This window comes from Rattus norvegicus, chromosome 12 (genome assembly GCF_036323735.1).
Source record: "Rattus norvegicus strain BN/NHsdMcwi chromosome 12, GRCr8, whole genome shotgun sequence".
Taxonomy (NCBI): Eukaryota; Metazoa; Chordata; class Mammalia; order Rodentia; family Muridae; genus Rattus; species Rattus norvegicus.
In genome coordinates, this window is record NC_086030.1 from 28441423 (window position 1) to 28456221 (window position 14799).

Here is a 14799-nt window from a genome sequence, read left to right on the forward strand (position 1 = left end):
GACTTTATTGGAGTTACAACAGAAGCGTATGCGAGGGGCAACTTACAGGAGCAGGGGTGGCTGAGAGACAGCTACTTCATGCAGCATGGGTGATGACTCCTGAAAGCTGTGTCCCTCAAACTCTCTTTACAACTAGCAGGCCATTTGACAGGCTTGTGAACCTCTTGATAGCTCCATTCCTGTCCCCCATAACTGGATTTACAGGGTCCTGCTATTGCCTCCAGCTTCTACATGGGTGCTGTGGGTCCAAACTCAGGTCTTCATTATAGCGGAGCGAGCGCTTTACAAACTGAGCCATGTTTCCAGCCAGGTAGTGCTGTTTCGAGCGAGTCATAGGATCTTGGTGGTGCCTCACTGGAGAAAGGGGGTCACTAGAGGTGAGACTTACGGTTTCATAGCTGGGCTCTAGGTGTTGCTTTGCTCTTTGCTTCTTATCTATGGGTACAATGTGACCAGTTAACACACAGGGTTCTCATGGTGCTCCGCCAAGATGAATTAAATGGTCAAATGGTGAACCAAGGCACCCTTTCTTCTTGAAATTGCTTCCTGTTAGGTTCTTGGTCACAGCAACCTGAAAATTGATAAGTACAGAGTTTATGTCATACCTGGTAGACAGCAGGTCACCTCAGAGGTGCCAAAGACTCTGGCTTTGAGGGAGACAGTAGGTCTTCCTAGTCACAGCCTTAGCTCTGCAACATTCTTGCTCATTTGTAAAAGAGATTTTGCAGGCTTTATGTGTGGGGGATCGATCTGACATTGACTTTCTTGTTTTCAACTCCGTTTCATAAAAACAGTGTTGAATCGATGCAGTTGCCTTTAGTGATGATATTGTCTGAGAAAAGCAGAGGGATACTGGGCAGATTGAGTCCTGTGAAGGATGTATTCTGAGACTCTGGAAGGCAGAACCATTCAGGAAGAATTGGAAAACTTCAGAGGGTAATTTTTGTCAGATGCTTTGTTTCAAGAATGAGAAGAAGCTGAGGAATACTGGATCTGAGACACAGCCACACTTCCTGAACACTTTTAAATCCACGTATATCACTTGTGTAAAAGAGTGGCTTCCGTTCTGATATTTCTACAGCGACTATAATGGCTTTTTATGATTTCCATCCTCTTATTATGATTGTTGTTGTTACTCTGAGACAAGGCCTCATGGTGGAACCCTGGTTAGCCCAGCATTCACTCTGTAGACCAGGCTGGCCTCAAACACACAGAGATCCACCTGCCTCTGACTCCCAAGTGCTACACCAAACTGGGTATCTTTTATAATTAGTTAATTGTTATTTGTGTGTGTGTGCATGTGTGTGTGCAAGTGTGTGCGAGTGTGTGCATGTGTGTGTGTGTGCGCGCGCGCGCGTGCGTGTGTGTGAGTATGCGCGTGCGCACACAGGTACCTGTGGAAACATCAAATCCCCTGGAGCTGGAGGTGTAGTTACAGATCACCTGATGTGGATGCTGAGAACCAGACTTGGGCCCCTCTTACAGCCCCAAGAGCTGAAGTAGCTCTCTGTACCCTACAGTACATGATCTCTTATCCTCCTTGAGGTGAGAACTGTGTTTGCTGATGAGACATCCTCACCCATATCTCTTGGAATCCGTTCATGAATTCCATTAATATTTACTAAGCTCTTACTCTACAGACAATGTACCGTGAGACCTAAAGTCTGCAGCAGTATGCATGAAGTTGTTGACTGTGAGGGAGAGAGAATGAAAAAAAAAAATGGGAGAGCTGCTTTTTGGTATACTTCATTGTTTGGCTCATAAAGGCTTAAAGGGAGAGGTCTGCAGAGAGCTGGGTATGGAGATTCTTATGGGATGTTTTGAGGCTTCTTCGATACCCTCTGTCTTCTAGTGCTGAGGTTGGTTACAAGCGTAGATCGCCACGCTCACCTTTTAAAAGTGTGTGCTTTGGAGTGTGATCCCAGGTCCTTACGCTTGCAGGGTATGGACTTCCCCCAGGAGCCGTCTCTCAAATCTGTCTGTGGCTTTCAAAAGGGTTTAAAAAGAATTACATGTATGTGTGGGTGTGTGCGTGGGTAGGTGCAGGTACCTATGGAGGCCAGAAGAGGGCGCCAGAATCCGGAAGCCAGAGGTTGTGAGTTACTCAATGTGAGTTCCTCGATCTGAACTCCAATCCTCCGCGAGAGCAGTAAGTAAGCATGACTAACCACGGAACTATGTGTCGAGCCCCTGTGATTAAGAAAAAAAAAATCAATGAAGTAGGCAGCCATGAGCTAAGCCGGGCCTCCAATTACTGCCCCCATCTGTACTTCTTGGTCCACTGTGATGTGAAGACCTCTGCCACACACTCCTACTCCATGAACGAAACTCTTTACTGCTACTCTAAGAGTCTCTGAAACCATGAGCTAAGTAAATCCTCCTTTAAATTGCTCCTGTCAGGTGTTTGGTCACAGCCATGAGCTCGTCTGAGCGACGGGCTGCATGCATTTCCTTACATTGCACTGGGAAGTGTGCACCTGCTTCTCTTAGTTAAAGAGAAATAGAATCCTGGAATACGAACCCACTTGTCTCCTTGGAAACCAAAAGATGAAACTTTGGACTTTTCATTTCCCACCGCTTTGAGATAATACATAAATGTGGGAAACCTTTTCTAAATTTCAACGCCCATTCCTTGCTTTCTTGGGATTTCAAAAGGCAGAGATCTATGCCCGGAACTCTTCTATCTATAATATGAAAAATGCTCCTGACAGAAACATATTACTGCTTTTATTGTCAATTTCAAAGAGTGACTGGTGTTGGAACTTACTTAGAGTCACTAACGCGATTTAGTCAGAATGAGATGCAGGTGTGTGTGTGTGTGTGTGTGTGTGTGTGTGTGTGTGTAATTCAGGCTTGGCTGAATTTCTTTTCACTCTGACAAAAGCTGCACTGGCTTCTGCCACACACCTCACTTTGGGGATCTGACTTTCTATGAAGGCCCAGTATCTTGGAGGGCAGAACCCATTTAACATTCTGACATATTTGTCTAGTCCAACTGGCAGTGGCTGTCACTCTGGCTGAGATGTCACCTCTTTCCTTTCATCATTTCCTCCTCTACTTATCTTGGCCCAGTTGTACCCTCTCTAGTTCTCACTCCGAATCCTCAAACTTTCAACATATTCTGCTTCCCCCATGAGGGCTGGGGGCCTTAGTTTCTTGTCCTGTGGCTGTGATAGAATGTTCTAATAGAAGCAACTTGAGGGAGAGATGGTTTATTTTGGCTCACAGTTCGAGGGTACATTTTATCATGTAAGAGCAGTCAAGGCAGCCACATCTTTCTTTCTTATTTATTTATTTATTTATTTATTTATAATATTTAGTTTTACTTATTCATTTTACATCCTTCTCACTGCCCCTTTCCAATTACTCCCACAATCCTTTCCCCCACCCCTCCCCTTCTCCTCTGTATGGGTGTGCCCCCCCCACCTTGGGTATCCCTCTCACACTGGCCCATCAAATCTTCAAGGCTAGGTACATCCTCTCCAACTGAGGCAGACAAGACAGCCCAGCTAGAGGAACGTATCCCACATATAGGCAACAGCTTTCAGGATAGCTCCCACTCTAGTTGTTCCGGGACTTGCATGAAAACCAAGCTAAGGCAGCAGCTGGTTGCATCACCTCCATCATGGATGTGGATGCAGGATGCTTTGCTGCTTTTTCAGCTCTCTTTCTCAATGACATCATCCAGCCAGGGAATGGTGCCACCCATAAAGGTCTTCCTACTTCAGTTGATGCATGCCCAGAGAGTCATCTACCAGATGATTCTAGAGTCTGTCAAGTTGACAAACTACATCAATAATTGCAGTTCCCCACCCCCATCTGCTTGGGGAATTGTCTTTAGTGCTGTCTCACTAATACTGGAGCTGGATAGAAAATTTGGACTACAGGTGTATAGTACAGTTCTCTTCTCCAAACTGAAGCATTACTTCCTGGATGGAGGGAATCTAAAGCTCAGAAATAAAATGCAACTTACAAGTCTCAAAATGTTCTGGAAATTTACAGGCTTCACAAAATCTCCAAGTTTCTACAAACAGCAATTGCTAGGGAGATGCTCTCATGATCAGAACTGCCTGGAAATCATGCACAAAACTTTGAGGATGTAGTTTTTATGAGTTATTACCCCCACTTTGTTGGGCTTTTCAGAGATACAGCTTGCTTTCATTCATCCATGCTCCTGTAGTAACCCCTTGTCCATGTAAGGAAATCCAACAAACTCATGGATTCCTTAAGCTAGAATGGAGTAGAATAGCTCTTTGTCCTGTCAGTGACATTCTCACTAGAGTCAATGGATGCTTACTTATATCACCACAGGAAAAGTCACCCAACAGGCCATTGGGTTCTATAGCAACAGAAGCCAGAGTTCAAGAGACTGGCTTGTGGTCAGTATTGGACTTCAAGTTGAAGTCCTGGGTGGATCATTTATGGCTGGAAGATGTAGAAGGGCTGATATGCTGCTTAGTGTGTAAGATTTTGTATTTATTTCTGCTTTTTTCATGCTGTATATGACCCTCAGGCCGTATGGTCCTTGAGAATTACAGTGTTAATCCATAGAATAGTGTTGAAAGAACATACTCCAGGATTACAAGGAAACAGCTGCTGAGAATAAGACTATGTCTCCTTAAGACGTTCACAACAGAGTTCCTATAAGACTTGGCATCTCAGTTTCTTAGTGTATACCCCAAGAGACCGAAGACATATTCAAACAAAATTCGTATGTGAAGGCTCTTTGACAACGATATTCATAATGCCAAAAGGGATAAGTAACTCAACCTGCTATTAACTGAATACCTCAACTGAATGTGGTCAATCAATGTAATAGAATAGAACTTCTTAATGAAAAGGAACAAAATACTGACATGGTATAATGTTGCAGGATATTTGATCACATTGTGAACTCCAAGTTGAAAAAAGCCCATTTCTAGTTCTGGTGTGGCTCACCCTTAGCACACACCTTCAATCCCTCTGGCTGGATTACGGACACACCCTTAGTATACACCTTTCATCCCAAACAATGAAGGTAAATTAAGTTTGTAGAAGGAAGCAGACATATTTGAAATTGATGTCCAATGGAGGGGCAGACAAAGTGATGAATCAGAGAAAGATTTGACAGAATAGGATATGCCCAATTCTCACAAGAACAGAGAGGAAAGGGAAGCTATGTAAGAGAGCAGCACAGAGAGAGAGTGAGAGCGAGAGAGAGAGAGAGAGAGAGAGAGAGAGAGAGAGAGAAGAGGAGAGGAGAGGAGAGGAGAGGAGACAGTTTTACCTGGGCAGTTGTTCAAAGACACATTGCAGAAAGAGAACAAGCTAGACACAGGTGAAGACAGAATGAGGCAGAGAAGGAGGACAGAAGATTAGAACAGATTGCTAGAGTTAGTTTGAAGCCAAGCAGAGAAATTCAGTCAGAGGCCAAGAGAGAAGCCAAATTAAATCAATCACCTTGGAGAGGAGTTTGAGTGAGGAGAGCTGAGTTGAATCAGCCATCCAAAGTTTAGAAAGAGCTAGAAAGGGTAAGCTTATTCAGCAGGAAGTCTTAGATTTCCTGAAAACATTCTGGGCATAGATAAGATTGTATGGGGAGGCTAGAAGCTTCCAGGACTAGGCCTAGGTTAGCAGACAGGGGCAATAAGTCTCGAAGGTAACAAATTACTACAGTAGAGTAAAAGATACATTTACAGTATAATATGGATGGACCTTGACATACTAGCATACGTTAAAGAGGCCATATTAGAGACTGACGCAAATAAACTGTTTCTCCCTTATTTTGCTTTTTCCAGAGTATTTTGTTGCAGCAATGGGAAAAGGTAGTAATTAAATATATTATGTGTAACATTTATTTCCTTCTTATTGACCCCTATACATTTAATGTGAAACACTCTGCTAAACATCACTGTCATGTATTTGTATTATCATACATTATATTGTTTTGTTTTATTAGTTTCCTTTCTGGTTATATTATTCATACAAAATTTCCTATTATAACATACATATAGGCAAGATTACAAAAAATACTTAGTATTTTCTAGCTACTTTTAAAAGGTTTATTTTATTTATTTGTTGAAATTTATTTTATTTTATAATAAAGTATGTCCCTCCCTGTCTCTCTCTCTCTCTCTCTCTCTCTCTCTCTCTCTCTCTCTCTTTCTCTCTCTCTCTCTGTGTGTGTGTGTGTGTGTGTGTGTGTGTGCACTGAGTTATCTACAGTAACCAGAAGAGAGCAGCAGATTCTTTAGAGCTGGAGTTCTAGGTGGTTGTGAACTGGTGGATGTGGGTGCTTCGAACTGAACTCAAGTCCTCTTCAAGTGCAGCAAGGGCTTTTAACTGTTGGCTATCACTCCAGCCCTGTTGGCTGTTTTACCTTTGGAAGGTCATTTAAATTCTGAGACTGTTTTCAAACATCTACAAAATTTGCAATGAAAATACCAGTCTTTGAATTGTGATGGAAAGGAAATGTGAGAACATTCAGCAAAGCTCTGGATCATATTAACCGCTGGGTAAATTCAGCAGCCTTTATTTTCCTGGCCTATCCTCTCTCCTCCAGAAAATACTCTCATAGCAGACATTCCCTCATTAAGCTGTTAGATTTTACAGTGAGCTTAAAGCGATGTCTTTCTCCACCCCCAGATGGATTTGATTCTCAGCCTGTGGCGTTTCTGTTATAAAATGAGAGATGTGTTTCTAGAACTTTCCATTTAAGGCATAATTGCAGTCTTTCCCCAGTTTGTTGAAACACTGAAGTCAATGGCTAGGAATTTTCTCAGCCTTTAATTTTTCCACCGCAAAATCACATTAGGAACTTGTTCTTAAATATTTGTCTGCTGCTTCCATAATGATCCTTGTGGAAACTCAGGTGAAATAGAAGCTGAATTAGAAAAGTCAACACGCGGTTAAGTATACCAGGGTCTCTTCAGAGCCCATGTGGACTCGGTTTGGTGACAGTGATTCATAAACTCTTCATTAGAAGTATTCTAGCTGGTAGTGGTGGTGCACACCACATTTGGGATGTGGAGGCAGGGGGATTTAGAGTTGGAGGTCATCCTAGGCTACATAGTGAATTCCAGGGTAGCTCGGGTATAGGGGACTTCACGTCAAAAACCCAACCCAACCCAACCCAAATCCAACAAGACCCACAATAAGAAAAACCCACGTGGAGGTCCTGAGGAGATGGCTAGGTCAACAGAGTAGATGTTGTGGGAGCATAAGAACCTAGTTCCGCCCCCAAACCCAATGTAAAACTCCAGTTGGAGTGTGCTTATCATCTCAGGGCTGGGTAAGTTGGAGACAGGGAGGATCTCTTGAGCTTCCTGGTCAGCCAATTACTGAGTTCCAGGTCTCAGGGAGAGACTCAAGTAAGTAAAGTGGATGGCTCCTGAAGAGTAACACCCAAGGTTGACCTCTGGCCTCCAGATTCACATGGACACACATATATGCTCACACAGACACAAATGCACACACATAGACACACACACAGAGACACATACAGCAATTATTTTGGGGGCTCAGCAGAGGAAAGTGCTTGCTGCCAAGCTCGAGGGTCCGAGTTCAAGCCTCAGGACCCACTTGGTTATCTGCTTGCTTCTGTCTTAGTCGGGGTTTCATTGCTGTGGAGAGACACCATGACCAAGGCAACTCTCATAAAGGACAGCATTTAGTTGGGACTGCCTCACGGGTTCAGTCCATTATCATCAAGGTAGGAGCATGGCAGGAGACTGATTCTTCCACCCTGGGAGGAACTTCAAAGCCCATCCCCACAATGATATACATCTCCTCACAGTACCACTCTCTATGGGCCAAGCGTATTCAAACCACCGCAACATAGAACAGGAAGTGGGGTGAATCTGTCAAACCTCAAAGCCTGTCCCCAGTGACTCACTTCCTCCAACTAGCTTCTTATTTTCAGTGACTCTACAACTTCCCAATATGGCTCTGCCAAGTGGGAGCAAGCATTCAAATATGGAGACATTTTACAGTCTAAGCATGACACGATACCTTTTAATAAAGCCAACTCAAAAGCCGGGAAGATGGCTGGGAGTGAAATACTTGTCATGCAAGCAGGAGGATCTGCTTCAAGTTTGGGCCCCCAGCATTCACATACAAATCAGATATGAAAGTGAATGCCTGTAATCCCAGTACCTGGCAGATCAAGATGGGGTCCCTGGTTCTTGCTGGTCAGACAGTTTAGGTCAGTGGTTCTCAAGTCTCCTAACACTGTGACCCTTTGATGTGCTCATGTTATGGTGACCCCCAACCACAACATTATTTTCACTGCTACTTCATAGCTGTCATTTTGCTACTGTGTGAATCATGTAAATATTCATGTAATATAAATATATAATATGCAGGTGGTCTTAGGTGACCCCTGTGAAAGTGTCATTTGACCCCCAAAGGGGTTGCGTTCCACAGGTTGAAAACTGCTGGTTCAGTTGAAAGGTGGGCTCTGGGTTTAGAGAGAAAGACCTTGTTCAAAAAGCAATGTGGAGAGTGAAGAAAACACTGGATATTGACCTCTGGTTTCTGTATGCTGACATGAGCATTTGCATACAAACAAATGAACAAACAGACAAATGTGTACACACACACACACACACACACACATGCACACACACACATGCACACTTGCACACTTGAAGGCAGGCCCACTTGCAAGCTGTCTTGCAGGCACACTCGCAGGCACACAAGCTTGTGCACTTGCAGGCATGAAGGCTTGCATGCACCCATGCACCCATGCATGCACACTTGCCCGCCCGCACGCATGCACACAGACAGGCACGCAGACTGACACACTCGACTCCAGTTCAAGCATGGGACGAAACAACGCATATTTTCTCCAAACTGTTTTAAAACTGCCCATTTTCGCTTGTTTTATCTCAGGGTTGGCTAATAGCTTCCTCCTGGGATTGGTCAGTCTTCCTTGCTCAGCTCAGCCACAAACCTCATCAGAACCCCACCTGTGACGCTGGCAAACAGCTGCATCTCGAGCTTGGAAACTGATGGAGAGGGAGAAAAATGTCCCCACAGTTCCTATCAGCCTTAAACAGAAACATCTGTTCCACGGGAGCCTTTTGCTGGCTTCGCTTTCAGGGAAGCGTTCCAGGCAGGCGACAGCCCTTGGTGACATCAGCCACAAAGAAGGGCTGCAAGGAATGGTGCTCACAGGGAATTGTCTGTGAGCCAGGAAATGGAATCTCAAGCCTCCGCATTCTAGATGGCTTTAAAAGCACCAGTAGTTGCTTAATAGGAGAGATACTGCCAGGGGCTGGAAAGCACTCTCAACGAAAGAGAAAATGATACAGAAGAGAAAGCCGATGGATCCAGCAGACCTGGGACTTTTGTTCTTCTCTCTACCCATCAGCTCAATAGCAGAGGAAGATTTCCATTCTGTCAGTCTGTGGAGACAGATGCTTTCTTTCCATCCCCCTTTAGTTGATATCTAACCACGAAGATCTTTTCAAAGGCATGGGTTAAGTTAGAGAATGTAGGTAGGGGATATGGTCCAGAACCCACAGTATGGATATACTTCTTCATCTAGAAGTTGAATCTTGCATATGCTACACAAGTGTGCTACTGGTGAACTATGTACTCGCTCCTCACTGGGGGATTCTAGGCAGGGGCTCTACCACTGAGCCACGCCCCCAGCCCCTCACTGGGGGATTCTAGGCAGGGGCTCTACCACTGAGCCACGCCCCCAGCCCCTCACTGGGGGACTCTAGGCAGGGGCTCTACCACTGAGCCACGCCCCCAGCCCCTCACTGGGGGACTCTAGGCAGGGGCTCTACCACTGAGCCACACCCCCAGCCCCTCACTGGAGGATTCTAGGCAGGTGCTCTACCACTGAGCTATATTTCTTGACTCTTTTTACTTTTTATTTTGAGACAGTTTACTTTTTCTAGATTGGTTTTGAACTCACTCTGAACTGCAGGCTGGCTTTTAAACTTTTTATAACTTAATCCTTTTTCCTCAGCCTCCCAAGTTTGGAATTACAAGAATAACCCAAAACCCGAGGCTACAGATGCAATCTTAGATGATATTTTTGATCCAATGGTGGTTGAATGAACAAATGCAGAAACTGGTTATAGGTGTGTGCATGTGGTCTGGAATGGGTTAATACACACAGAAGGCTAATCATTATCTAAGCATCTGTTATGATATACCTTGTAAGTAACTGAATGAACACCCGAGGAGAAAGGAAGCAGCTCCTTAGCATAGAATTCTGACGATTGAATGTAGGAAGGATGGTCGACCAAGGTAACTGGATGCTTAGTGACAAACGTGATATTCATGCAGGGTCTGAACATGCTCCTTGGCAGCACTTACTAGTTAATAAAAAAAAGGAACATGGTGACTTCACCGTGGCACTCCTTACCATGACAGCTTTAAAGAAATCTGTGTATGCGTGCACCTATAGGCATACGGGGGCTGTACAAACGTGGCAGTCAGAGAGGACAAAGATAGGGCTGGCCTTTCAGTATCTTCCACCTTTCATTTGAGACATGGCGATGCAGGCCAGTGTTTAAGTTTAGTCTCTGCTGTTGTGAGAAAAATAGCCTGACAAACCGTAGCTTAGGGCAGAAAAGGTTTATTTTAGCATTCAGTTCCTGGTTACGGTTTACTTCCTGGTTACGGTTTACTTCCGGGTTACGGTTTACTTCCGGGTTACGTCCATCCCTGCCGGGATGAGTAAAGTCAGGAAGTAGAAATGAAGCACTTAGTTACCTAATATCCACAGTCAAGAGCAGAGAGAAATGAATGAGTGCATGCTTGAGGTTCACTTGTTTTTCACTACTCTTATACAGTTCAAGGCTCTCAAATCAGTGAACGATGCCAACCACCTGATTCTGACAATCCTTTACTAAGATTCTCTTCCCACGTGACTCTGGGATATCTCAAGTTGACCATTAAAACTAAACTTCATAGCGTAGCTGGCCAGCAAGCCTTCAAGGATCCATCTCCTTGTCCCATCTTTTAGTGCTGGGCTTACAGACCCATGTCATCATAACCAGCTTTTCACATGTGTTTTGAGGATTTGAACTCAGATCCTCAAGGTAATGAGGCAAGGACTGAGCACACTGTCTACCCTTCACTTCTGTATGCATGTGTGATTCTGAGAGAGGAACCCAGGACCTTGCGATTGCTGGGCAATTGCTATACCACTGAGCTATATATATTCCCATATCCTAGGGCAGACAGTTTTATTCTGTGGTCTCATTTGAGCTCACCAATGGCTTCATGGTCCTGTGGACCTGATTTATTGAAATAGGCACCATTTCACATCTGTGGTGTTGTTGCAAAATCAAACCATTAAACTTAACTTTGAACCACATTTGGGAACTTTATACAAAAAACCACTGGCTGTAATTTAATACTTTAAAAATGTCAAAAATCATGGATGGACAGAGAGGTATCTGTCTTCCTTGACTTTTTCTGAGAACCCCCCCCCCCACCTCACCCCCAACAGAGCTGGGTTAATCTCCTCGCCCACTCTTCAGATCTGACTGCATCCTGTTGTTCTTCTTCATGGACGCATGGTGTCACTGTTGGGACTCCATCCTGCTTCGTCTCTCAGACTGGGCAAATCTGAAGCCTGCAGTGGTCCCTGGGATTAAAGTCAGGAGCAGCCAGGCACATTTCTTTAGCCTCCTGCTTGGTTTCCAGCTTGTCATGCTATCCACTTCACCCTTCCTACGTCCCACTTATTGCTACCTCTTGGTCTTTTTTTTTGCTTTGCAAAAATCAGTTTACAGAAGCTTCTCTGTGCCATGGGGCTGTGGTTCATGCAGAGACTCACAGTTTGTGAAAGTGCAGAGAATAAGTGTTTGCCATGTTGACACACAAATGGGACATCTATATGTCACACCCTCCTTCCCTGAAAGGCTCAGGAAACACCATGGAAGAAGGGATGGAAAGAGTGTAAGTGCTAGCGATCTGGGATGGCCAGGCAAAACAATGTCTTCTGGACGGGACAGGGCTACTAAACGCCTGAACTCCTAGCTACCGTGTTTGCCTGCACAAAATTAAGTCAGTCAACTACAGCATGGAGTGAAGATTAGCTCACAAGCCCCCAAGCTTACCTAAGAGCTAATAACAGTTGATGGCCCCGGGGGAGGGAAAAAAACCAACAGCTTTAAGGTCATGGCCTCTTTTAGGTTAACCTTGCTTCAGTGGATGGAAAAATTGTATTCAGTGGATGTCTTAGTTAAGGTTTTACTGCTGTGAACAGACACCCTGGCCAAGGCAACTCTTATAAGGAAAACATGTAATTGGGGCTGGCATACAGGTTCAGAGATTCAGTCCAGTATCATCAAGGTGGGATCATGGCAGCATCCAGGCAGGCATGGTGCAGGAGGAGCTGAGAGTTCTACGTCTTCATCTGAAGGCTGCTAGCAGAATACTGACTTCCAGGCAGCTAGGATGAGGGTCTTAAAGCTCACACCCACAGTGACACACTTCTTCCAACAAGGCCATATTTTCTAATAGTGCCATTCCCTGGGCCAAGCATATTCAAACCACTACAGTGGGTTACTTTAAAAAAAAAGAAAGAGGAAGAAGATGATAAGGAATTGGGGTGGGGAATGGGAATTTGGGTAGGGTCTGGGAACAGCTGGGGGAAGTAGGAGGGGTGGATATGATCAAAATACAGTGTGTGCATTGAAGAATTGGATTTTGTTGTTTTTCGGCACCTTGCAGCTTGTGGACTCTCTCTCTCCTCTCTCTGAGCAGGAGACATGAAAACTTCTTCAAATGCTGTCTGGGGAGATAGATAGTTTGGTTCATAAAGTACTTGCCTTACAGACGTGGGGATCTGAGTTCAATACCCAGGAGCAAAGTCAAAAAGGCAGGATGTTGTGAGGCGGGTGCGTATGGTCCCAGTGCTTAAGGAGGTGGAGACAGGAGAATCTGCTGAACTCCATGGCCAGCCAGTGTAGCTGAATTGGTGACTCTGTCTCCAAAGACAAGATGTAGGGCTCTTGAGGATTAATGCCCAAGGTTGACCTCTGGTCCCCATAAACTAAGTGCAACAGGTGTGCATGTGCACCCACACATCTACATACGTACATGTATACACATGCAAACACACCATAGTTCAAAGAAATGGGCTTTTAACTTTCCTGTCTCATTTGCAAGAGGCTAGACTGTTACAGACTGTGGGTAAGGCTTCTTAAACTTTTCTACTTTGCCCAAGAGACTCAGTAATCTAGGGTAGCTAGGTACATAAAATATATAGAAATCAAACTGTATTGACAAGAAATTATAAATCAGTTTGTTTAGGAAACCCTCAGACATAAATATAATTTTTCCACTTGTTAAAGTTAAAAACTACCTTGTATCCTAATGAAAGACGGCTGTGCTCATTTGCTGTTGCAAAAAAGGGTTATGGCTTGGATGAATATTTGACCCTGCAGGAAGTAGAAAAACCTTGATATGCTTCAGGGTTGATTGACAGTTTGGTTTTACAACCCTCAGCGCGGAGAACACCACCTCACATACATGCAGGGTACAAAATGGAGAAACAAGCTTAAGGTCATTTCAGAAACTGCTGGAAATTCTGTTCTGATTCCGTGCCAAAACTCGTTGGACAACGGGTTTTTTTTTCCCCAAAAATGAAACTCAAGTTGGTGAGTCCAACGACAATTTTTAAAAATCAAGTACTCGCACACGGTGAAAGCCAAAGATATACTAATTAAATACTCACATGCTGAGGAATGTCAGCAAGAGATGCTTAAAGTCTTAATTTTTCATAATTAAGCCTTGTATTTCCATAATTGTTTGCACAGTAAAAATACTGTGGTTCATAACTCACGATAGGCTCGAATATGGGCTGAGTTGTTGCGGACAGGCTTCCATGGTGCTGCGTGCCATGACGGTGTGCTCAGTGCAAGAGGCACATGCTGTGTGCTTGGAACCAAGGCTGCAGTGGGGACATGGGACACAACACAGGTGGGCGCTGTTGGAAACCATCTGTGTTAATTATGCACCTGACTTGGAGTTAATTTTGGGTTGTTGTACACCCAGAAGCCTCTTAGTATCGCAATATATATATATATATATATATATATATATATATTTTTTTTTTTTCTGGAGCTGAGGACCGAACCCAGGGCCTTGCGCTTGCTAGGCAAGCACTCTACCACTGAGCTAAATCCTCAACCCCTATATTTTTTATTGTCTCTGATTTTGGTTTCATAACCTTAGATGGTGTTGCAACCTGCAGTTTAAAAAGCCGTCCTGGAGGCCAGAGAGACAGCTTAGGAGTGCATTCTGCTCATCCGGAAGACTGAGTTTGGTTCCCACCACACACGTAGGGCAGCTCATAATGGTTTGTAACTCCAGCTTCAGGGGATCCAATACTCTCTTCTAGCCTCCACAGGCACCCCAATTCATATGCAACCCTACCCGGATACACAGACACACACAAATAAATCTTTAAGAGAAGCAGAAGAGACTGGGCTGTAAGGGACACTCCATGGAATTCTGTCTACACCCTTATGGGAGGAGGCAACAATTTTAGTGTCATTTTCTGGCTTCTCATTAGGTGAGAGGAGAGACCCGAGTTCTGCAAGCGTTTTAAGGATTCCCATTTGCCAACGAGTATTCATCAAGTGCTTCTTGCTCCACGTTGTCTTCTCTCTTAGGGCTTAATAAAAATCAGAGACAGAGCTCTTGCTGAAGAGACAAAGGCTATGCTGAAACACTGCAGAGGCTCTGAAGCAATTTCAGAGACAAGGAGTTTATAAGTGCCGGGCATCGAGAGTGCCTAAGGGAAGTGCATGCTAAGCATGTCTAGCTGTGAAAGATTGCACT

The 14799-nt window shown here is 44.4% G+C and overlaps 1 long non-coding RNA gene across 1 annotated transcript; it reads right to left on the reverse strand.

The window, feature by feature from the left end:
* Window positions 1-10554, reverse strand: LOC120095854 (uncharacterized). Its single transcript, XR_005491730.2, has 3 exons — window positions 10152-10554; window positions 2051-2190; window positions 1-571 (listed from the first exon to the last, which is right to left on the reverse strand). It is a non-coding gene; the product is annotated as an uncharacterized LOC120095854 (long non-coding RNA).
* Window positions 10555-14799: the final 4245 nt, after the last annotated feature.